The following is a 20,409-nucleotide window of genomic DNA, read 5'->3' on the forward strand; positions in this document are numbered from 1 at the left end:
AGATACCTAATGTGGCCAACTTGCCACCACATGGCCATTGGTTTCCTCAATAAAGGGGAGCTCAGCATTTGTCTCTGTAGCTGGCAGGCTAGAAATTCACTGGCAGCAGCCATTCCAACAACCTTGGTAAGCAGGAGGCCAGAACGTTGAGGTCATTTGATCAAATGTCTGGACACCTTGTGGCCCAGTCAGTTTGATGCATGAAATGGTCCACCCCTTAACAAGCTGGCACCCATACACATCTTCTTAAACTATATATAACTTCCAAATACAGAAAATGCCATAATTTTGCATGATGTAATCATGTAACACAATACAATGATCCTGCATACAAGTGGAAACATTAACCCATTTCCCAGAAGAGGAGGCACAGTCCTTGAGTGATCTTTACTCTTTTCCTTGATATCTCATAACTTAAATACTATCATATAAAATTAACGATACTTACCCAGGCACTGTGGTGCATGCTACTCAGGAGGCCTGGGACAGGGGGATTGCAAGTTTGAGTCCAGCCTGGGTAACTTAGCAAGACCCTGATCAAATTTTTAAAAAAAATAATAAAAAGGTCTGGGGAGGTAGCTCAGAGGTAGAACACCCCTGTTCAACTTCCAGTACCACAAAAATAAATTAACTACTTAATTCATTAACAACACTTAAATACTATGATATAAAGCCAATATATCTTATGTTATACCATAAAAGAGTAAGAGAGGAAACAAAGATATTTGCATACATATTCATAACAAAATAACACAGAAATATTCATGACAATTACAGTCCCTCTTCTCTTATAGCTAGTCAGATGGTCATAGCTGGTATTTACCACCACCTTCCACTATCCATTCTGTATTTACTTTGCCTTCAGCAAGTACCTGGTTATAATTCTTTATCAGTGGGTGATCCATTCATTCCTGAGATCTGGATATCAGTAGTCTTGCCTGGCCTGGGTTACTGTAATTTTCCACTGAACTTAGTCACAGGGCATGGCAATACTAAACTCTCCTGTATTCCAAACATATTCTTCCTTACTGCCATAATGGAAGAGCAGTCCATTTCCCCCTTGGTAGTCAGGAACAATAATCCTAGCCAACACTGTAATTCCCTTCTTTGCTTGTTAATTCAGAGGTTTGAGGAGCCCAGAGTGGCTGAACTGTAGTTTTTTGTTTTTTTTTTCTGGAAAAAGCTTTATTTTCATTTGGTCCAAGGTTTGGGAGGGGCTCCACGGTGGTTAAAAAGCTGCCTAGGAGTTAGTGAGAGAGGCTCAGGCCAAAGCTCTGATGCCAGGATATGCAAAGAAGACCCATCTAAGGCCATACTGCTCCAGGGCCTTCTAGTAGGCGTGCGTGAGGGTGAGTCTTTTGAAGAGATACTCGCCCAGGCCAGCCTGGGGGCCTGCCAGACTGCAGAGATTAGTCAAGTGGTCTCCAATCTTCTTGATGAGCTTCACCTCATCAAGGAAGTGGTTCTCCAGAAAGTCACAGAGATGTGGTTCAATGCGGGTAGAGCCCAAGGCATGAAGATACAAAATGGCTTAGTTCAGGTTCTTCTCCAGGGCCAAGACAGCTTCCATGGCATCCTAAGTGTTGCCCCACTCAATGAGAAGGTTTCTGCACGTCTTGGAAGAGGGCGTGGCCACCGCGTTGGTTTTGCATCTTCAGGAGATGCTCAGAAGACTCTGAGCTTTTCCTCAGTCAACTCACAGAAGAAGTGGCCCACGCCCTCCAGAGCCACATCATCACGGTGGAAATAGTAGCCCAGAGAGAGGTGGGCGTAGGAGGCCTGCAGATGTAAATTGACCAGGCAGCTGATGGCAGCCTCCACCTTGGTAGAATAATTCTGACGAATCTGGGAGGCCATGGTTGGTCGTCAATAAGGAGCTAACCACAAAAAAACCGAGTTAGCTGGTCCCAGAAGCAGAAGGTGGATGAGAAGATGGTCCCAGAGATTGTAAATGGAGATCAGATTGGAAGGTGATTGAAAGCTAGAAGAAAAGGGAGTCCCTGGGTCTGTTCCATCCACTGTTGAAGCAAGAGATGGATCCGTAGGACCTCCAAGCGCGATGGTTCTGAACTGTAGTCTTAAATTACATTTCATTGGAGTTATAAACGTCTTCTGGTATAAGTGTTTCTCCTTTTCAAACTAAGATTTCTACGCAAGTACAAGATAAGCAAAGTGAACAACCAGGTGCATTGTTCAAATTTCTGCCAACACAGAGGATCTCCCTTCACCACAATCCTCCAGAGACGCCCCAGAAAGGGGCCAATATTCAGCTGTGTACTTTTGGGTAGTGCCTGTATATCATATAGAACCAACTGTCAACCAGATCTATGTATAGATCTGTCTACTCTCTATGGAGAAATATGGATGCTAACAAACCCCAGGATGTGCAGTTGGCAAACTGGAGATTCAGGAGAGCCAGCAGTGTAGTTCTAGTCCAAAATCCAGCAGGCTTAACATCCAGAAAGAGTCAGTGTTTCAGTTCAAGAGCACAGGCAAGAAAAATACTGATGTCAATGAAGTTGAGCAGGAGGAAATTCTGCCTTAGTTGCAGGAAGGTCAGTCTTTTTGTTCTATTCAGGCCTTTAACTGACTGGACAAAGCCTACCCTCATTAGTGAGGGCAATCTGGTTTCCTCACACTACCAATGCCATCCAGAAACACCCTCACAGACACATCCAGATTAATATTTGACCAAATGTCTCTGTGGCCTGTGTCCCAGTCAAATTGACTCATAAAATTAACCATCAAATGCCTTAACCATATTGGATGCTCTCTGTTGGGTTAACATTGGACATGAAGATCTACACATTTTGTGCCAATCTTTATCTACCTATCCACATGTCTCTTCTCTAGATTTCCTTGTCTTTCATCCATCAGTCCTTTATTTCTAGGCCCTTGTTCATTGACCACTGTCCAGGAATCCACAAATATTCTCATCTATGGCCACTTCCTTCACAGAACGTGGATGACCAGTTGAACCACTCATAGCTTGTCTATGGGAAAAATATCCCTGCCCACTATTGTTCAGGGTCATCCCTAAAGGTGTATATACAATGTAGCCACCATTCATATTCAGTTTGAACCCACGTTTCTTGTTGACACTTCTGGAAATCAAGTTTGGACTTTGGCTGGTTTACAGGAACTTCTCCTATAATACAACCATAGATTTGACCTAACAGAGGGGTACTTGTGCAACTACAGCAGCAGGTGATGTGGGGGTATACCACACCTGCCCCTCCAATTTACTTGTGTACACTGGGCCTGGTCAAGTTTTATCTTAACTGTAACATTTCAAACTTTCTATGGACTATGCCTGGACCCACCTGTCTTTACAACTTGGCAGGTCTGACAAAATGCCTAACAAGGCATTTCTGGACCCATGGCCAAGTGTCCTGCCTCTCTGGGCCTAGACTGTGTCAGGTAATGTTTCTTAGAGGTAGCCAGGTGCAGTGGTGCATACCAGTAATCCCAGCGTTTCAGGAGCTGAGGTATGAGGATCACAAGCTCAAGGCCAGCCTCGCAACTTAGCAAGACTCTGTCTCAAAAAAAAAAAAAAAAAAAAAAAGGGCTAGGGCTTTAGCTCAGTGAAGAAGCACCCCTGGGTTCAAGCTCCAGTACCAAAAAAAAAAAAAAAAAAAAGCATATAATTCTTTTCTTCTGATGTCATGGCTCTACTTCAGGACAGTTTATGTTTGTGTTTTTCCCATAGGAGATTGCTATAAGCTCCATACTGAACAAATTTAAATTAAATGCAAGCTTTTTACAGATTTTCCTCAAAACTCAGGTATGATCAGGAATGGAGAACAATCTGAATGATATTATACAGTTCTGAAAATCACTCCATTTAACATTGATTTTATGATCCTTGACCCACCTACAAGATTACCACAAGCCCTCATGCAAATGGAGTGTTGACAAGCAAGTCCCACCAGTCCTACAAATACACTTGAATCTGGAACACTGTTTGGGCTCCAGATGGGCCCCTGCTCTAACACAATCTCTGATTAGAGTGCCCGATGTTATCAGACCACAGGAATAAAATGAGGATATAGTAACTGAAAATTCAAAATCATAATGGTTTGAGTTTCTACCAGTTTAAAGGTTTGAACCTCAGCAGCTCATAAAAAGCAGCCTGTAATTATTTCTGGGAGTCTACAAAAGAGATGATTCCCAAGATCAAGCGGCCACATTACCCAATTCAGGGGACAGGACTGACATTGCGTTCTAGGTGAATGTCACTCCCACAACTGAGTGTCACACTGAATAAAACGTAGATGGTGGATGACACTGGAATGGTGTAACATTGGCACTATGCCTTGCAGATGTATAAAAACTAGTTCCCGCTTAGGATCCACCATGTTATTGTCTTCAGTTGACCCTGGCCATTGTCCACTGCCCTTGACACTGCCTAAAAGAGAATCACTGATGTTCTGTTGAGGGGACATTTCACAGGATCCCCACTGCTTATACCATGGTTGTGGTCCCCTGGTACTCCCAGAGCCATTGTTTGCACATTGCCAGAATGAGAGAGAAAGACCTGCTTCCTACATCCATGACACTTTCTTTCCAGATTCTCAAGCCCACATCTCACAATGTCTTTTACCAATATGTCTTGTTAGCATCTCCTCTCCATTCATTCTTTATCTCCTGCCAGAATCTCTCAATACTCTTTTTCTCTACCAACCAGCAGCTTTGGTATATTCTGTGTCAATATCTAAGACACCACATGCATTCTCTAAATTCCATTCAAAAAGACAAAGAGGCATATCTCCAAATAAGAACATTTAAGATCTGTGTTTATTGTAATGGTAACTTTATTTTTTGAGGAAAATAAAAAGAAGTTGCATGTTTGCTTATTATCTAGACCAACTCTAGAAATATAACTTCATAACTTTTAATTTCTAAAAATCTTTAGTTTGCCAAGCATATTTCATATTTCCAAAACAATTTTCTTGGGACCAATTCTTCTACAGAGAGTAATTAAGTAAATCACATCTAAAGATGTACAATTACCTGGATGCTGAAAACGTGACAATGAAGTAATACTTCAGGGGCAAAAAAAAAAAAAAAAAAAGGAAAATGGGCTTTACACCTCCTATAACTTCATTTCCAACCTACAGTAAAGTCAAGTTACAAGGACAAGCATCTTAAGGAAAATTACAATGGCCTTGAATTGTCTCAGTTCCCCATTATCAAGAAGATTTTAATATTGTTCATTGTTCACAAATACTTTTTAACAGGCATGTTAATTCCAAGAAAGGAATAAATAGGTATCTGCAGACTTAGTAAAAATAAGCTAGTTAAGAAGATGGATATTTCATTTGGATACTTCAATACTTAGCCATGTCAATTCTGGAAGCAAAAGGCTTCTACATTTCTTTATTGTATGCACTTTAACTTTTTTTTAAATTTCTTTATTAGTTCTTATTAGTTATACATGATTGTAGAATGTATTTTATACCTATATGGAGTGTAACTTCTTATTTTTCTGGTTGTATGTGATGTGGAATTACATTGGTCATGTAATCATATGTGCATATAGCATAGTAATGTCTGATTTATTCTACTCTTTCCAATTCCCATTCCCCTTTCCTTCCCTTCATTCCCCTTTGTTTAATCCAAAGTACTTCTATTCTTCCCTACTCTCCCCTTATTGCTAGCATTTGTATATCAGAGAAAACATTCAGCCTTTGGTTTTTTGGGATTGGCTTATTTCACTTAGCATGATATTCCAGTTCTATCCATTTACCCGAAAATATCATAATTTCATTCTTCTTTATGTATAATATTTCATTATATATATATATATTTTTCCACCACATTTTCTTTATCCATTCATCTGTTTAAGGGCTAACTTGTTTAATTTTAGCTAAAGATCCCTATAAGTACTGTTTGGTTTAGGGCTGGGAGTTTCAACCTTGATCCATATATTTAAAAACTTCTAAAGATAAAGTAATATAATAAAGCTGGTGCTTGTATTTATCAATATCCTTTGATTGAGTAGCAGTAAAATTCAGCTTCTGGTTGGGTCCTGTCTGGCTGTCTGTACCACTACAGCCCTGTTCCTGCCAAGGATCTCCTGCTCCTAACTTTTAAATGGTAGTTTTAGCCACATATTCTCTTCAGCATATCAAAAAGCACTAGATCTATTCTCATCTGGAATAATCTGGATGGAATTTTATGAACTTACAGTATGTTTGAGATGTATTAAATAACATGAAATTCAAAATGGTAGAATATTCAATCTTTTGATTAAAATAACTGTGTTTCTGGCTCCTGTTAACTTCTAACTTCTTTCACTATCTTAGCAACTAATAACCTTTTGTAGAGAGTGAATGTCCTTTACAAAATCAGGCAGGATATGTTTACATTCATACAAGAGAAGTTCTTATATGAATAGTATAACCTACAAAACCACACTAATTTTAATAGTATTAGAGCAATGTGTGTGTGTGTGTGTGTGTCATGTGTATAAGAGAGAGAGAGAAAAAGAGAGAGTATTTTTGTGTGTATTTACACACACATAAAACAAAGGGTCTAAATAATTTGTTCAATTTTTGTTTGGAAGATCAGTCCAGAGGTGAGAGAGGTGTGTTAAAGTTACCTAGTATTATTGTGTTGTGGTCTATTCGATTTCTGGAATTGAGAAGGATTTGTTTGATGTACATGGATGAGCCACTGTTTGGGGAACAGACATTTATGATTGTTATGTCCTGCTGATTTATGCGTCCCTTAAGCAGTATGAAATGTCCTTCTTTATCCCTTCTGGCTAACTTTGGCTTGAAGTCCACATTATCTGATATGAGGATGGATACTCCAGCTTTTTTACTGAGTCCCTGTGCATGGTATGCTTTTCCCATCCTTTCACCTTTAGTCTGTGGGTATCTCTTTCTATGAGATGAGTATCTTGCAGGCAGCATATTGTTGGATCTTTCCTTTTAATCCAATCTGCCAGTCTATGTCTTTCGATTGATGAGTTCAGGCCATTAACATTCAGGGTTATTATTATTATTTGTATTCCCAGTCATTTGGCTCATTTTTGTTTTTTAACACAACTTGGTTTCTCCTTTATTTGGCTATTCCTTTGGGTAGTTCCTCCCTTTGCTGATTTACATCATTGTTTTTCATCTCTTCCTCATGGAATATTTTGCCGAGAATGTTCTGTGGTGCTGGCTTTCTTTTTGTAAATTCTTTTAGCTTTTGTTTATCATCGTGATATTGGCTTCATAGAATGAGTTTGGGAGGGTTCCCTCCTCTTCTATTTTATGGAATACTTTGAGAAGTATTGGAGTGAGCTCTTCTTTAAAGGTTTTGTAGAACTCGGCTGAGAACCCATCTGGTCCCGGACTTTTCTTTGTTGGTAGGCTTTTGACGACCTCTTCTATTTCATTACTTGAAATTGGTCTATTTAAATTGTGTATGTCCTCCTCGTTCAGTTTAGGCAATTCATATGTCTCTAGAAACCTGTTGATGTCTTCAAAATTTTCTATTTTGTTGGAGTATAGATTTTCAAAATAGCTTCTAATTATGTTTTGTATTTCAATCCTGTCTGTTGTGATATTTCCTTGTTCATTCTGAATTTTAGTGATTTGGGTTTTCTCTCATCTTCTCTTTGTTAGTGTGGCTAAAGGTTTATCAATTTTGTTTATTTTTTCAAAGAACCAACTATTTATTTTGTCAATTTTTTGTATTGTTTCTTTTGTTTCAATTTCATTGATTTCAGCTCTGAGTTTAACTATTTCCTGTCTTCTACTACTTTTGGTGCTGGTCTGTTCTTCTTTTTCTAGGGTTTTGAGCTGTAGTGTTAGGTCGTTTATTTGTTGAGTTTTACTTCTTTTATTAAATGCGCTCCATGAAATAAATTTCCCTCTAAGTACTGCTTTCATAGTGTCCCAGAGATTTTGATATGATGTTTCTTTGTTCTCATTTACCTCTAAGAATTTTTAAATTTCCTTCCTAATATCTTGTTATCCATTCATCATATAATAGCATATTGTTTAATCTCCAGGTGTTGGAATAGTTTCTGTTTTTTACTCTTTCATTTATTTCTAACTTTAATCCATTATGATCTGATAGAATACAAGGTGGTGTCTCTATCTTCTTGTATTTGCTAACATTAGCTTTGTGGCATAATATATGGTCTATTTTAGAGAAGGATCCATGTGCTGCTGAGAAGAAAGTGTATTCGCTCTTGGTTGGATGGTATACTCTAAATGTCTGTTAAGTCTAAATTATTGATTGTGTGATTGAGATCTATGGTTTCTTTGTTCAATTTTTGTTTGGAAGATCTGTCCAGTGGTGAGAGAGGTGTGTTAAAATCACCTAGTATTATTGTGTTATGGTCTATTTGGTTTCTGAAATTGAGAAGGATTTGTTTGACATACATGGATGAGCCACTGTTTGGGGCATAGATGTTTATGATTGTTATATCTTGCTGATTTATGCTTCCCTTAAGCAGTATGAAATGTCCTTCTTTAGCCCTTCTGACTAACTTTGGCTTGAAGTCCACATTATCTGAAATGAGGATGGATACTCTGGCTTTTTTGCTGAGTCCATGTGCATGGTATGTTTTTCCCCATCCTTTCACCTTTAGTCTATGAGTATCTTTTTCTATGAGGTGAGTCTCTTGCAGGCAACATATTGTTGGATCTTTCTTTTTAATCCAATCTGCCAGTCTATGTCTTTTGATTGATGAATTCAGGCCATTAACATTCAGGGTTATTATTGAGATATGATTTGGTTTCCCAGTCATTTGGTTCATTTTTTAAATTTTATTTATTTATTTATTTATTTATTTGACACGACTTGGTTCCTCCTTTATGTGACAATTCCTCTAGGATAATTCCTCCCTTTGCTGATTTGCTTCTTTGTCTTTCATCTCTTCCTCATGGAATATTTTACTGAGAATGTTCTGTAATGCTGGCTTTCTTTTTGTAAATTCTTTTAGCTTTTGTTTATCATGGTAGGATTTTATTTCGTTGTCAAATCTGAAGGTAAGTTTTGCTGGGTATAAGATTCTTGGTTGACATCCATTTTCTTTCAGAGCTTGCAAAATGTTGTTCCAGGCCCTTCTAGCTTTTAGGGTCTGAATTGAAAAATCTGCTGATATCTGTATTGGCTTTCCCCTGAATGCAATTTGATTTTTTTCTCTTGCAGTCTTTAAAATTCTGTCTCTATTTTATATGTTAGGTATTTTCATTACAATGTGCCTTGGTGTGGGTCTGTTATAATTTTGTATTTTTGGAGTCCTATAAGCCTTTTGTAATTGATTTTCCATTTCATTCTTCAGATATGGGAAATTTTCTGATATTATTTCATTGAATAGATTGTTCATTCCTTTGGTTTGTTTCTCTGTGCCTTCCTCAATCCCAATAATTCTTAAATTTGGCCTTTTCATGATATTCCATAATTCCTGTAGATTCTGTTTATGATTTCTTACCATCTTCTCTGTTAAGTCAACTTTGTTTTCAAGATTAAATATTCTGTCTTCAATGTCTGAGTTTCTGTCTTCCAGGTGTTCTATCCTATTGGTTATGCTTTTTATGCTTTTTTTTTTTTTTTTTTTTTGGGGGGTGCTGGGGATCAAACCCAGGGCCTTATGCTTACAAGGTAAGCACTCAACCGACTGAGCTATCTCCCCAGCCCCTGGTTATGCTTTATATGGAGTTTTTAATTTGGTTTATTGTTTCCTTCATTTCAAGGATTTCTGTTTGTTTGTTTTTTTCAGTATCTCTAACTCTTTATTGGAATGATCTTTTGCTTCCCACATTTGTTCTTTTAACAGTTGATTGGTGCAATCATTCAAAGCCTGCATTTGCTCTTTCATCTCATCATTTGCTTCTCTGATCATTTTAATTATGTACATTCTGAACTCCTTTCTGACATTTCTTCTGCCATGCTGTCATTGGATTTTACTGATGTAGCATCTAGGTTTATTTGAGACATTTTCTTCCCTTGTTTTCTCACATTGCTCAGGTATCTTCCCCGCTAGTGGTGAAACTCTGAGATATTGCAGATTTTCCCCTATTGACTTATAGTGTCCATATAGATTTCCAATAACTCACCTCCTAGCCTTCAGTAGCCTGAAGTCTTGGAGGAACTTGATAATGCAGTGATCCACAAGGAAGCTGCCCCTCTAGGGGTGGTAGCCTTCACGTGGGGTATATTCCCTTCTAGTGGGCAGCGGCACTTCCACTTGTTGACTGATGGTCAGCCAAAGTGGGACTAGACTGCAGGCTGGGGAACAACTGGTCTGGGCCTGGATCTCTGGTTCTACTACCCCACTGGGAAAGCCTCACCCCACAACTTCACCCGGTGGGGAAGTCTCACTGGGCAGCACTCCTCCAAGAAGTTACCTTTGGTCTAAAACCACCACCCGGGCTGGGGAGCCTCATTCTGTGCAGAAGTCACTCACTGGGCGGCCCTCCTCTAAGAAGCTGCCTGTGGTCTGGAACTACCGCCTGGGCCAGGGAGCCTCACTCTGTGCAGAAGTCTCTCACTGGGCGGCCCTCCTCTGCGACACTCCTGGCTGTCTGGGTTCACAGCTCCAGCTGGTGAGTCTCGCTGGGCAACTCTTCTTCACAAAGTTCCCTGCGTTCTGGGACTACTGCCCTGCCGGGGAGTCTCGCCCAGCGGGAGAGACTCATCCTGAGGCTCTGAGTTAGTCCCGAGTCTCTCAATACCTCCTCTTCTTGAATCCTGAGTCCTGGAGCGACATGAAATGCAGTCACCCCCTAGTCTGCCATCTTGAAATCCCCTCTTAATAATTAAAATATTCACTCTCCAAAGTCATTGTGTTATTTTAATATATAAAATATATAAACTGTGGTTGACAAATCAGCAATCTACAACAGATATGTTAATAAAAATGTTAAAATATATTTGGCTTAAATTATCTAATACTATCTAGTTATTAAAATAAAAGTGAAGGGAAATGATCAGGGCAGATGTTGAAACCAGAACTCCAGACCCACAGCAAGAGATGGATAAAGATGTATCAAAGTAATGTGAAAAGGTTTTAGAAGGAACAAATCCATATTTTCCTTCAGTGGAAAACATTCAATACAGAAAAGATGTGAAGGTGAAGAGATGGAATTTATAATCTATTGTCAAAAAACTGGAAGTAGCTGAATTCAGTTACTAAAAATGACTATGGGGATTAATTCTAAGATTTTTGTTATTATCTGAAACTGATATTAAAACATGAAATTAGCATTTATCTTTAAATAAGAAAGTCAAAAGGTGATGCCACAAATTGAGTTAAAAACATTTTAGTTTGAGCAGCTGCTGAAGCAGAGTAGGAATTAAAAGAACTTAGTTTGGAACTTGTTGACTTTGCACTAATTCTGAGACATTCAAGTACAGACATCTACTAGGTAGCTACACAAAGAAGTTAAGGCCAGATAGAGATGTCTAGAGTGAGATACAGATTTAGAAGCCATCACTATAAATAAAACCAATAGCTGGGTAAGAGATCAGAAAGTTTTACAAAGTACTCTTTGTGTCCCCACTATTCATAGGCTGACATCTTTACCCCCAATGTATTAAGAGTATTAAGAGGTTTGGCCTTTGGGAAGGTCCTGGGGGTAGGGCCCTCATGGGTAGGACTAGTGGCATTATAAAAAGGAACCCTGTGTCAGGTATAGTGACCCATGTCTGTAATCCCAAACTTGGGAGGTTAGGGGTCAAAGACTGCAAGTTTGAGATCAGCCTGGCAGTTTAGCAAGACCCTGTCTCAAAATAAAAAGGGTTGGGTATGACTTTCAGGAATGGAGCACTTGCCTAGTGTGTGAGAGGATCTGGTTCAATCTCCAGTACAGGTGGGGTGGCAGGGAAGAACCCCAAGAACTATTACATTCTCTTTTTGACACATGAGAATATAATAGGATGACAGTTTGTAACCCAGATGAGGACCCACACCAGAACCTGACCATGTGGGCATTATGATCTCAGACTTCTAGCCTCTAGAACTGTAAACATTTATTTTTTTCATAAGCCATTTGGTCTATGATCTGTGCTACAGAAGCCTGAACTAAGCCAAGCTCTGTGAGAAAAGAAACAAGCAAAGGATGGGGTCTGTTGTTAATACTGTCAATTGAAAATGGTGAAAACTAACCCCAAGAAGAGATCTAAAAAACAAAAACAAAAACACAACCTTTAAGAGAAGAACCAGGAGTGTGAAGAGTCATAAAATCTAAGGCTAGAGAGATTCTTGAGAAAAAGAAAACAGTCAATAGTTCCAAAAACAAAAAGAAAAGCAACACTTCACAGTGCAAAGTAGGAAAGGAGATAAGAATGAACAAGCATATACATTTATACTTGGGAGACCTGGAAGCTAAAGCATTCACATAAAACTTCTATCTTCTCTGTGAAGTAGGAAGTAAGATCTCATAGAACTGTGTATATACTGAAGAGTCAAAGATAAAAGCAAAACATTTGAAAATCAGTAGCAGAGACATTAAACACAAAAGCCATAACAGAATTTCTGATATCTATAAGAGTGGAGTACTATTAGAAATATGCTCTTTAGTCATAAATCCATTCTTTTTTATGGCTAATATTCCATTGTGTATATATACACTTTCTTTATCCATTCATCTGTTGAAGGGCACCTAGGTTGGTTCCATAGCTTAGCTATTGTGAATTGAGCTGCTCTAACCATTGATGTGACTACATCACTGTAGTATGCCAATTTTAAGTCCTTTGGGTATACACCAAGGAGTGCGATAACTGAGTCAAATGGTGGTTCCATTCCAAGTTGAGGAATCTCCATACTGCTTTCCAGAATGGTTGCAGCAATTTGCAGTCCCACCAGCAATATATGAGTGTACCTTTCCCCTCTCATCCTCACCAACATTTTTTGTTACTTGTATTCTTGATAATTGCCATTCTGACTGGAATTAAATGGATTTCAGTGTAGTTCTAATTTGCATTTCTTTAGCTGCTAGAGAAGTTGAATATTTTTTTCATGTATTTGTTGACTTTATGACTTTTGCCAGTAAATGGATGGATCTGGAGACTATTGTGCTAAGTGAAATAAGCCAACTCCAAAAAACCAAAGGCAGAATGTTGTCTCTGATATGCAAATACTAACACACAATAAGGGTCAGGAGGGAAAACTAGAACTTCAATGGATTAGATAAAGGGGAATGAAGGAAAAGGAGGGGAGATGGGAATAGGAAAGACAGCAGAATGAATCAGACACAACTTTTGTATGGTCATATGTGAACACACAGCCAGTGTAATTCCACATCAAGTACAACCACAAGAATGGGAAGTTATACTCCATGTATGCATAATATGTCATAATACACTCTACTGTCATGTATATTCAAAAAAGAATTTAAAAATTTATAAAGAAATATGCTCTTTAACAGTGAACTATAGTCAGTTTCACCTTTGTGGCTCTTTATCTGAACCATTTTAAAGTTGAAGACAATAATATTTCATAATGATAAAGTGATAAACGCTTTATCATTTGCCTTATAAAATAAGGATATTAACATTAATTAAATTTAAATTAAATCATAATTATTATTTGATATTTTGATTATAATTTGATCATTTCAAATAATTTGATACTTTTTGGTATATTTTGATTCCCCCAGTTTAACAAAAATTAGGACAAAAATTGTCTTATAGTTTCTTACCCAGAATTAAGATAAATTTCATGCATTGCATTTGGTTCTTAAATTTCTTTAATCTCTTCTAATCTCTAATGGTTTACTATTCTTGGATTTTTTTGTTCTTGATTTTTTTTTCCCTTTTACAGAACTAGGGATTGAACCCAGGGGAACTCTACCATGCTACATCCCCAGCCTTCTTTATTGTTTATTTTAAGACAGGGTTTCTAAATCTCCAAGACTGGCCTTGAATTTGCAATCCTCTTGCCTCAGCCTCTGGAGTAGCTGCAATTACAGGCATGTGCCACCAATCCCAGTGAGACTGAATTTTGGAGAGTTATAGAGTCATTCATTGTCCAGAATGACCCATATCCTGGATTTGATTGTTTCCTTGTGGTTATACTCAGGTTAAGCAATTTTTGGCTTAAATACTACATAGAGATACATCACAAGAGGCTCCACATAATTGTGGAATTGTACTCCTGTTGGTGATGCTAAATTTAATAGTCTGGTTAACGAGGTGAGTACCACATTTTTTGTTACAAAAATACACTTTTCCCTTTGTAAGGAATAAGAGGTCTATGTGATGCTATTATGAAACCGTGAAACTGTCTTGTTCCCCAAGTGTTTTGCACCCAATAAAAATTTTAGCAACTATTGACAGTTCTGAACTGAAGTAATTATTACATTGGTGGCTGCAAAATGGTGATTTAAAAAAATCTATCATTCTTTTTCTGTATATTAATTAGCAATTTCTTTAAGGAGAAGCTTTACTCCCCCATCTCATCTCTTTCTTTCAATATCTTTCTCCCTCCCTCTCTTTCTCCCCAGCCCCCATCCACTAGGCACTTATGAATTTTTTAAGATTAAATATATTGCAAGGTGTTACTATCATTATTTCTTATATTCCAAGTGTTCCGTATCAGACTAGTGGGACTCTTGCAATTCGCTCCTTTTGACATGACCTACTAGTCTTTAATAATGTCCTTGCTTGAGTTTACCAAGGATCATCCTATGCAAGCTCAATTTACACATTTCCTGTTCCAGATCTGGAATCAGGTATTTCTCAAAGGAGATCTGGTTACTTTTAGTGGAGAATGGCATTTAAAAATCGAGGTCTAGTCACCAGGTATATTTACTTCTACTTCTAAGCATGTCTTTCAGTGAGGAAGGCTAAGAATACACATGCAAGTGTGCACACACATGTATGTTTGTGTTCATTCTGCTACTTCAAATTCACATACGACACCACGGGGGAGTCTTCAACTTCCCTTGTTCCACACTTGTTTCTCACTTGTTACACAATAAGAATCTTGATTCTTAACCTTGTTCTTAACATCAACATATGTACTCATTTGCTCTACTCCACAATAATTATAAAATCGTTCAGAACGACAAAACCAATACCACTATCAATAACAAACCTTCTAGATAACGATTTATTTGTAGTTTGTTTTGGTATTTAGAATATATTCCAGTTAGTACTCAGAAGTGGAAGGACTTAGGAAATATAAATAATAAGGGATTTATTAGAGGGATTTGATATGATGACACTGTGGAATTTATCAAGTAGATTATGTGCAGCTGGTATTTTTGTGTCTGCTGTTGGAACTTAAAATCCTTAAAGAGGAAGGAAAGATGGAGGTGAGGTGGGAAAAGCAAGCAAAAAGTGAAATTTCTGATGCAGGGCCGGAACCTCTGAGGAGGGACTGCGACAAGTCAGATTCACTGCCTTGGACTCCAGCCCCAGCTTCCATGATGTAGGGTCCTGCAGGAGAATCTGGTGCCCTTCACCACAGAGTTAAACATGTGTCCCATTGAAATGGTTGCAGTTCTCATTCTCAGTTCTGGCTTTCAAGGGAAAGTCAAAAAACATCTCTGAGTTACCCTCTTAACTGCATTTCTTATCAGCTTTGGTGAAGGGAGTTTTCTCTGGATCATCCCGGGGGGATATTTAAAGAATGGCTGAGTATGTCTTACATGAAGGAAGAGAATTTTGGGAGACAGTTGCAGTTTAGCTAATTCTACATGGTACAAATCTATAGTCAGAAAACTACATTTAAAAGAAATTGAGGGCCTAGGGATAGAGTTCAGTGGAGGAGCACATGCCTGGCATGTGTGAGGCCCTGAGTTCAATCCCCAGTGTCACACACATTTAAAAAAAAAAGATACTTGAGCTAATCATTTTCTCTGTGCCATCATGTTATCAATTTGATATAAAATTAGGTTAATTTGTTTAGATTTTTAAACTTACTTACTTTTCTCATAAATGTGAAATTCTTAATATATTTCTATCATAAATTATTATAGTTTAGATATTAAGTATCCCCCAAAAGCTCATGTGTGAAACAATGCAAAAACATTCAGAGGTAAAATGACTGGGTTATGAAAGTCTTAACCCAATCAGTGAATTAATCCCCTCGTGGGGACTGACTGAGTGGTAACTGAAGGCAGGTAGGGTGAGGCTGGAGGAGGCACTAGGGGTGTGCCTTTTGGGGATATATTTTGTATCTGGAGTCTCTCTGCTTTCTGATCATCATATGAACCTCCTCCCTCTACCACACTCTCCATGATGTTCTGCTTCACTTCAAGCCCCAAGGAATGGAGCCAGCTGTCCATGGATTGAGACCTCTGAAACTGTGATCCCCCAAATAAACTTTTCCTCTTCTAAAATTGTTGTCAGGTCTTTTAGTCACAGCAGTGAAAAAGCTGACTAAAACAGAAATATATTAAAATATAGACTCAGAAGTTTCACTTCCATTCTATCCCCTCCACTTGGTTCTTCCCACCCATTTCATTCTATTAAATACACACCCATACACACACACACACACATACATACATACATATCCCTTCCCATTACTCATTGGGGACACATTGCAAGACTTCCAGCGAATGTCTGAAATTGTGGATAGTACCAAACTTTATTCTATTTTTTCCTTAATATACATACCTGTGATAAAGTTTAATATACAAATTAGGCATAGCAGATTAATAAAACTAATAATAAAATAGAATGATTATAACAATACACTGAAATTAATTTGTCATCCTCACTATTCTTGTGCTTTAGGGGCATTATTAAGTAAAATAAGGGTTACTAGAGCACTAGCACTGCAATACTATGACAGCTAATCTGATAACTGCAATAGCTACTAAGTGACTAACAGGCGGGTAGCATATATGGTATGGATAGGCTGGGCAAAGGGATGATTCACATCCCAGTGGGATGGAGTCAGATGGTGCATGATTTCATCACTTTACTCAATGGCATGCAATTTAAAACTTACAAATTGTTTATTTCTGTAATTTTCCAGTAGCTATATTCAGACCATGGATGACCACAGATAACTGAAACCAGAAGGAGAAAAGCTACAGAGAGGAGGAACTCCTCTAAAACTATATATAGTTTCCCCCCTATTTTTTGCCCAAACATACAATATATAGTTTACTGTACCTTATAATAAAAGCAAACTTTAAAGAAACTAACAATGAAATATAAGTTCACAAAGAATATTTCAAAGAATTCTATCTTATTAACATACCCCAGGGTAGTATAAGCAAGATGTTGTAAGAAAAAATAACATTCTGATATAAAAATTCTTTGTTAAAAGTTAGGAATATAATATCCTAATAAATTTCATGAATCTAGAAGCGAAGTCCTCTATGGGAAAAAGAAAGTCTGGAAAATTAAGATGACAGCTGAATATCCTATATTATTGAGATACTCATTGTTAAAGTATTTAAACAGAATCTGGAATTCCACAGAGGTAATTACAAGGGTTTCTCAATGAGAAAGTTGTTCTGAATCAATGCTATGATTCTATTTTCTATTCACACTTAAATAGCTTTAGAGAGTAACTATTAAACAATATGGGATGTTATTCATAATGATAACCTCGATTCACAAAGGAAGTATTGAACTGTGATCAGTTACACATCAGTGAACCTGGTTGTAGCTCTAGAAGCTTCTGGGAGGATGCCTGTTTCTCAGTACTTGACCATATCAATGTGGGATCAGACCTGGCTGGGCAGGTCTGGCCTACTGGTGGGACTATCTGGTGTCTATTAGAATGTAGGATTCAGGATAGAAATGATGGTAGAAAATAAACTCATCTCCAGGGGAGAAAGGGTCAGACCCAGCAGCAATGCTCTTAACAATGTTTCAGTCATCAACTAGAGCAATGGTTCTGAGTTGTTCTTTTTATCTAGATTTTGTTCTCCAGTTTTCTGTAAATACACAACTACCTTAGGGGAAAAAGGGATTGTGAGCAAAACCTAAAAGCATCATGCTGACTAAAATGTCTGTAAGAACTTAGAATGCAAGATGATATTATCTTGATGCTCATATGGCCCACTACACCACAAAAGGGAGGTGTTCTCTGTTTCTGCTCTGACTGCAATCTGGCTTGGCTCATCACAGGTTCCAGGAACACTGTTTGGGGTAGAAGGTTTCAGCATGTCAACATTGCCCATGGCAGCATTGGGACTTAGGGCAAAGTATCCAGGAGTAGACAGGCTATACCAACAAAAAGACCTACATTTATTTTTGCATGCAGTGGAAGCTTCAGAAACTGATAAAAGAAGGTAAAGCCTTGCTCATATGCATGCTGAGATATATTAGTGAGTTCAGGTAATAAAGGGTAGAGAATTTGATTGGGTATAGAATCTTGGGAGCAGAGGAGAGTGGGTAGTTAGTTCTTCAGAGTAGCCAGTTCCTCATTCTAAACAAGACCTGTGGTGGTTTTAAACCATGTCTGAAAATTCTTTGGCATTTCTTTCATCAAAAGGTGGAATCTATATCCCCTCACTGTGAATTTGAACCAATTTAGTGACTTATCTGTATCTAATAAAACGCAGCAGAAGTGATGGAGGCTGGATCATAAAGTGAATATAGCTTTCACGTTGCTTTCTGGAATACTAGCATTTGAAGTTTTTAGCTGCCACGTAAGAAGGCTGACAACTCTAAGGCACATATGCTAGGAAGAAGCTAGCATGACGAGAGTACGTTTAGGTATTATGGCTGAAAGCCCCAGCTTTTATCCCAGTTTTGACTACCAGACATGTTAATAAATATGTCTCAGAGTATTCTAGTCTCCAGCCACCAAGACACCCCAGGCATTGTATCTTTCTCAGGTGAGACATCATGGAGCACAGATAAGCCATCTTTGCTATGCCTTGTCTAAACTCTCATTGAGAAAGTAATTTTACAATTTGCAAAAGGCAGAACTATAATGTTTGATGCTCACAATGTTACAGTTAGGTAGGTTGGATTGGCATTATCATCGCCTTCATTTTGCAGATTCAAAAACCAAACAGGAAGTTATAGCTTACCTGTTTTGAGACTATATAGCCAAGATGTGACATGCTGACATTAAAATCTTGATTTTTGGACTCCAGAGTTTATGCCTTCTCTTGTTGTATCTCATCTGGATACTGTAGGACTTTAGAATGGCCTAAGAAAATAAGATACATACAGAATTTGAAGACAAGGTCATAGAATATTGAATGAAATAAAATTATTATTGAATGAACATAACCAGTCATCTCCTGGAGAAGAAATCATGAAAGATAATGGATCTATAGATTGATACTGATACATAAAGTTATAATTTAAATTGAATCAATGAGAAACATCTTAGACATTTTAATGTTATAAGGAAGTATAATAATAATAATTTAAGAGCTTATTTTTAAAAAAATGAAATAAGACAGAATAAAACAAAAAACTTTCCATTTGTTTCTTGTCAAGGGGAAAGAGTGCCCTGTTTAATGGTGCTCTTTCAGTCTGCTCATAAGTATGTCCTTATGATAAAGAAGAAGGGTCCTTCACACTAGCCCAGCTTGCTGACATTGTCCCTATGATCACCTTCATTTACTCTATATGTGCTAAAGCACCTTTGGATTTAAATTTAGCTGCTTAAGGAAACTTTCCTGCTTGGAAGAGAACTTACAAGGAAGTTGACAAAGCATACCATGCTCATTTGATGGGTAGTATTTTTCAATGTAGAGGAATGTTAGTATTTTGATATTTTCATTCTCTCTCTCATCTTAAGAGAACACATCAGCTCCCAGGCTCATTCCTAACCTAAGTAGTCTGACATCCTGTTTCAGAAGACAGCCATCTCTTGAATCATCTAAATACAAATAGGAGGTCACTGGTGACCCCTCCCACTACCCCATCATGGGAACCACAAAAAGGCAAGAGTTAACTCCATCTTTCATGACTTCACTATTAGGTTATTTTGGCGATCACATACCATCAGTAACTTCTCACTTCTTATCTCCCTTCCTTAAAAATTTCTTTTCTGAAACTTTGAATGGACCCACCATTTGACCCAGCTATCCTCACTCCTTGGCCTATATCCAAAGGACTTAAAATCAGCATACTACAGTGATGCAGCCACATCAATGTTCACAGCTGCTCAATTCACAATAACTAGATTGTGGAACCAACCTAGATGTCTTTCAATTGATGAACAGATAAACTGTGGTATAAATACACAATGGAATATTACTCAGCCATAAAGAAGAATAAAATTATGGCATTTGCTGGCAAATGAGTGGAGTTGGAGAATATCATGCTAAGTGAAATAAACCAGGCCCAAAAAACCTAAGGTAGAATGTTTTCTCTGATAAGTAGATGATATATAACAGGGAGATGGGGAGAGAAAAATGAAGGAACTTTGGATGGTGTAGAGGGCAGGAGTGGGTGGGGCAAGGAAAGATAAGACTGAGACAGTATTACCCTACCCTATGTATATGTGCAATACGAATGGTGTGAATC

The 20,409-nt window shown here is 37.9% G+C and overlaps 1 pseudogene across 1 annotated transcript; it reads right to left on the minus strand.

The window, feature by feature from the left end:
* Positions 1-1,188: 1,188 nt before the first annotated feature.
* Positions 1,189-2,007, minus strand: LOC306667483 (ferritin light chain-like; annotated as a pseudogene). The gene has a single exon. The product of its transcript is annotated as a ferritin light chain-like (transcript).
* Positions 2,008-20,409: the final 18,402 nt, after the last annotated feature.

Source organism: Sciurus vulgaris (assembly GCF_902686455.1).
Source record: "Sciurus vulgaris genome assembly, chromosome: 8".
Lineage (NCBI taxonomy): Eukaryota > Metazoa > Chordata > Mammalia > Rodentia > Sciuridae > Sciurus > Sciurus vulgaris.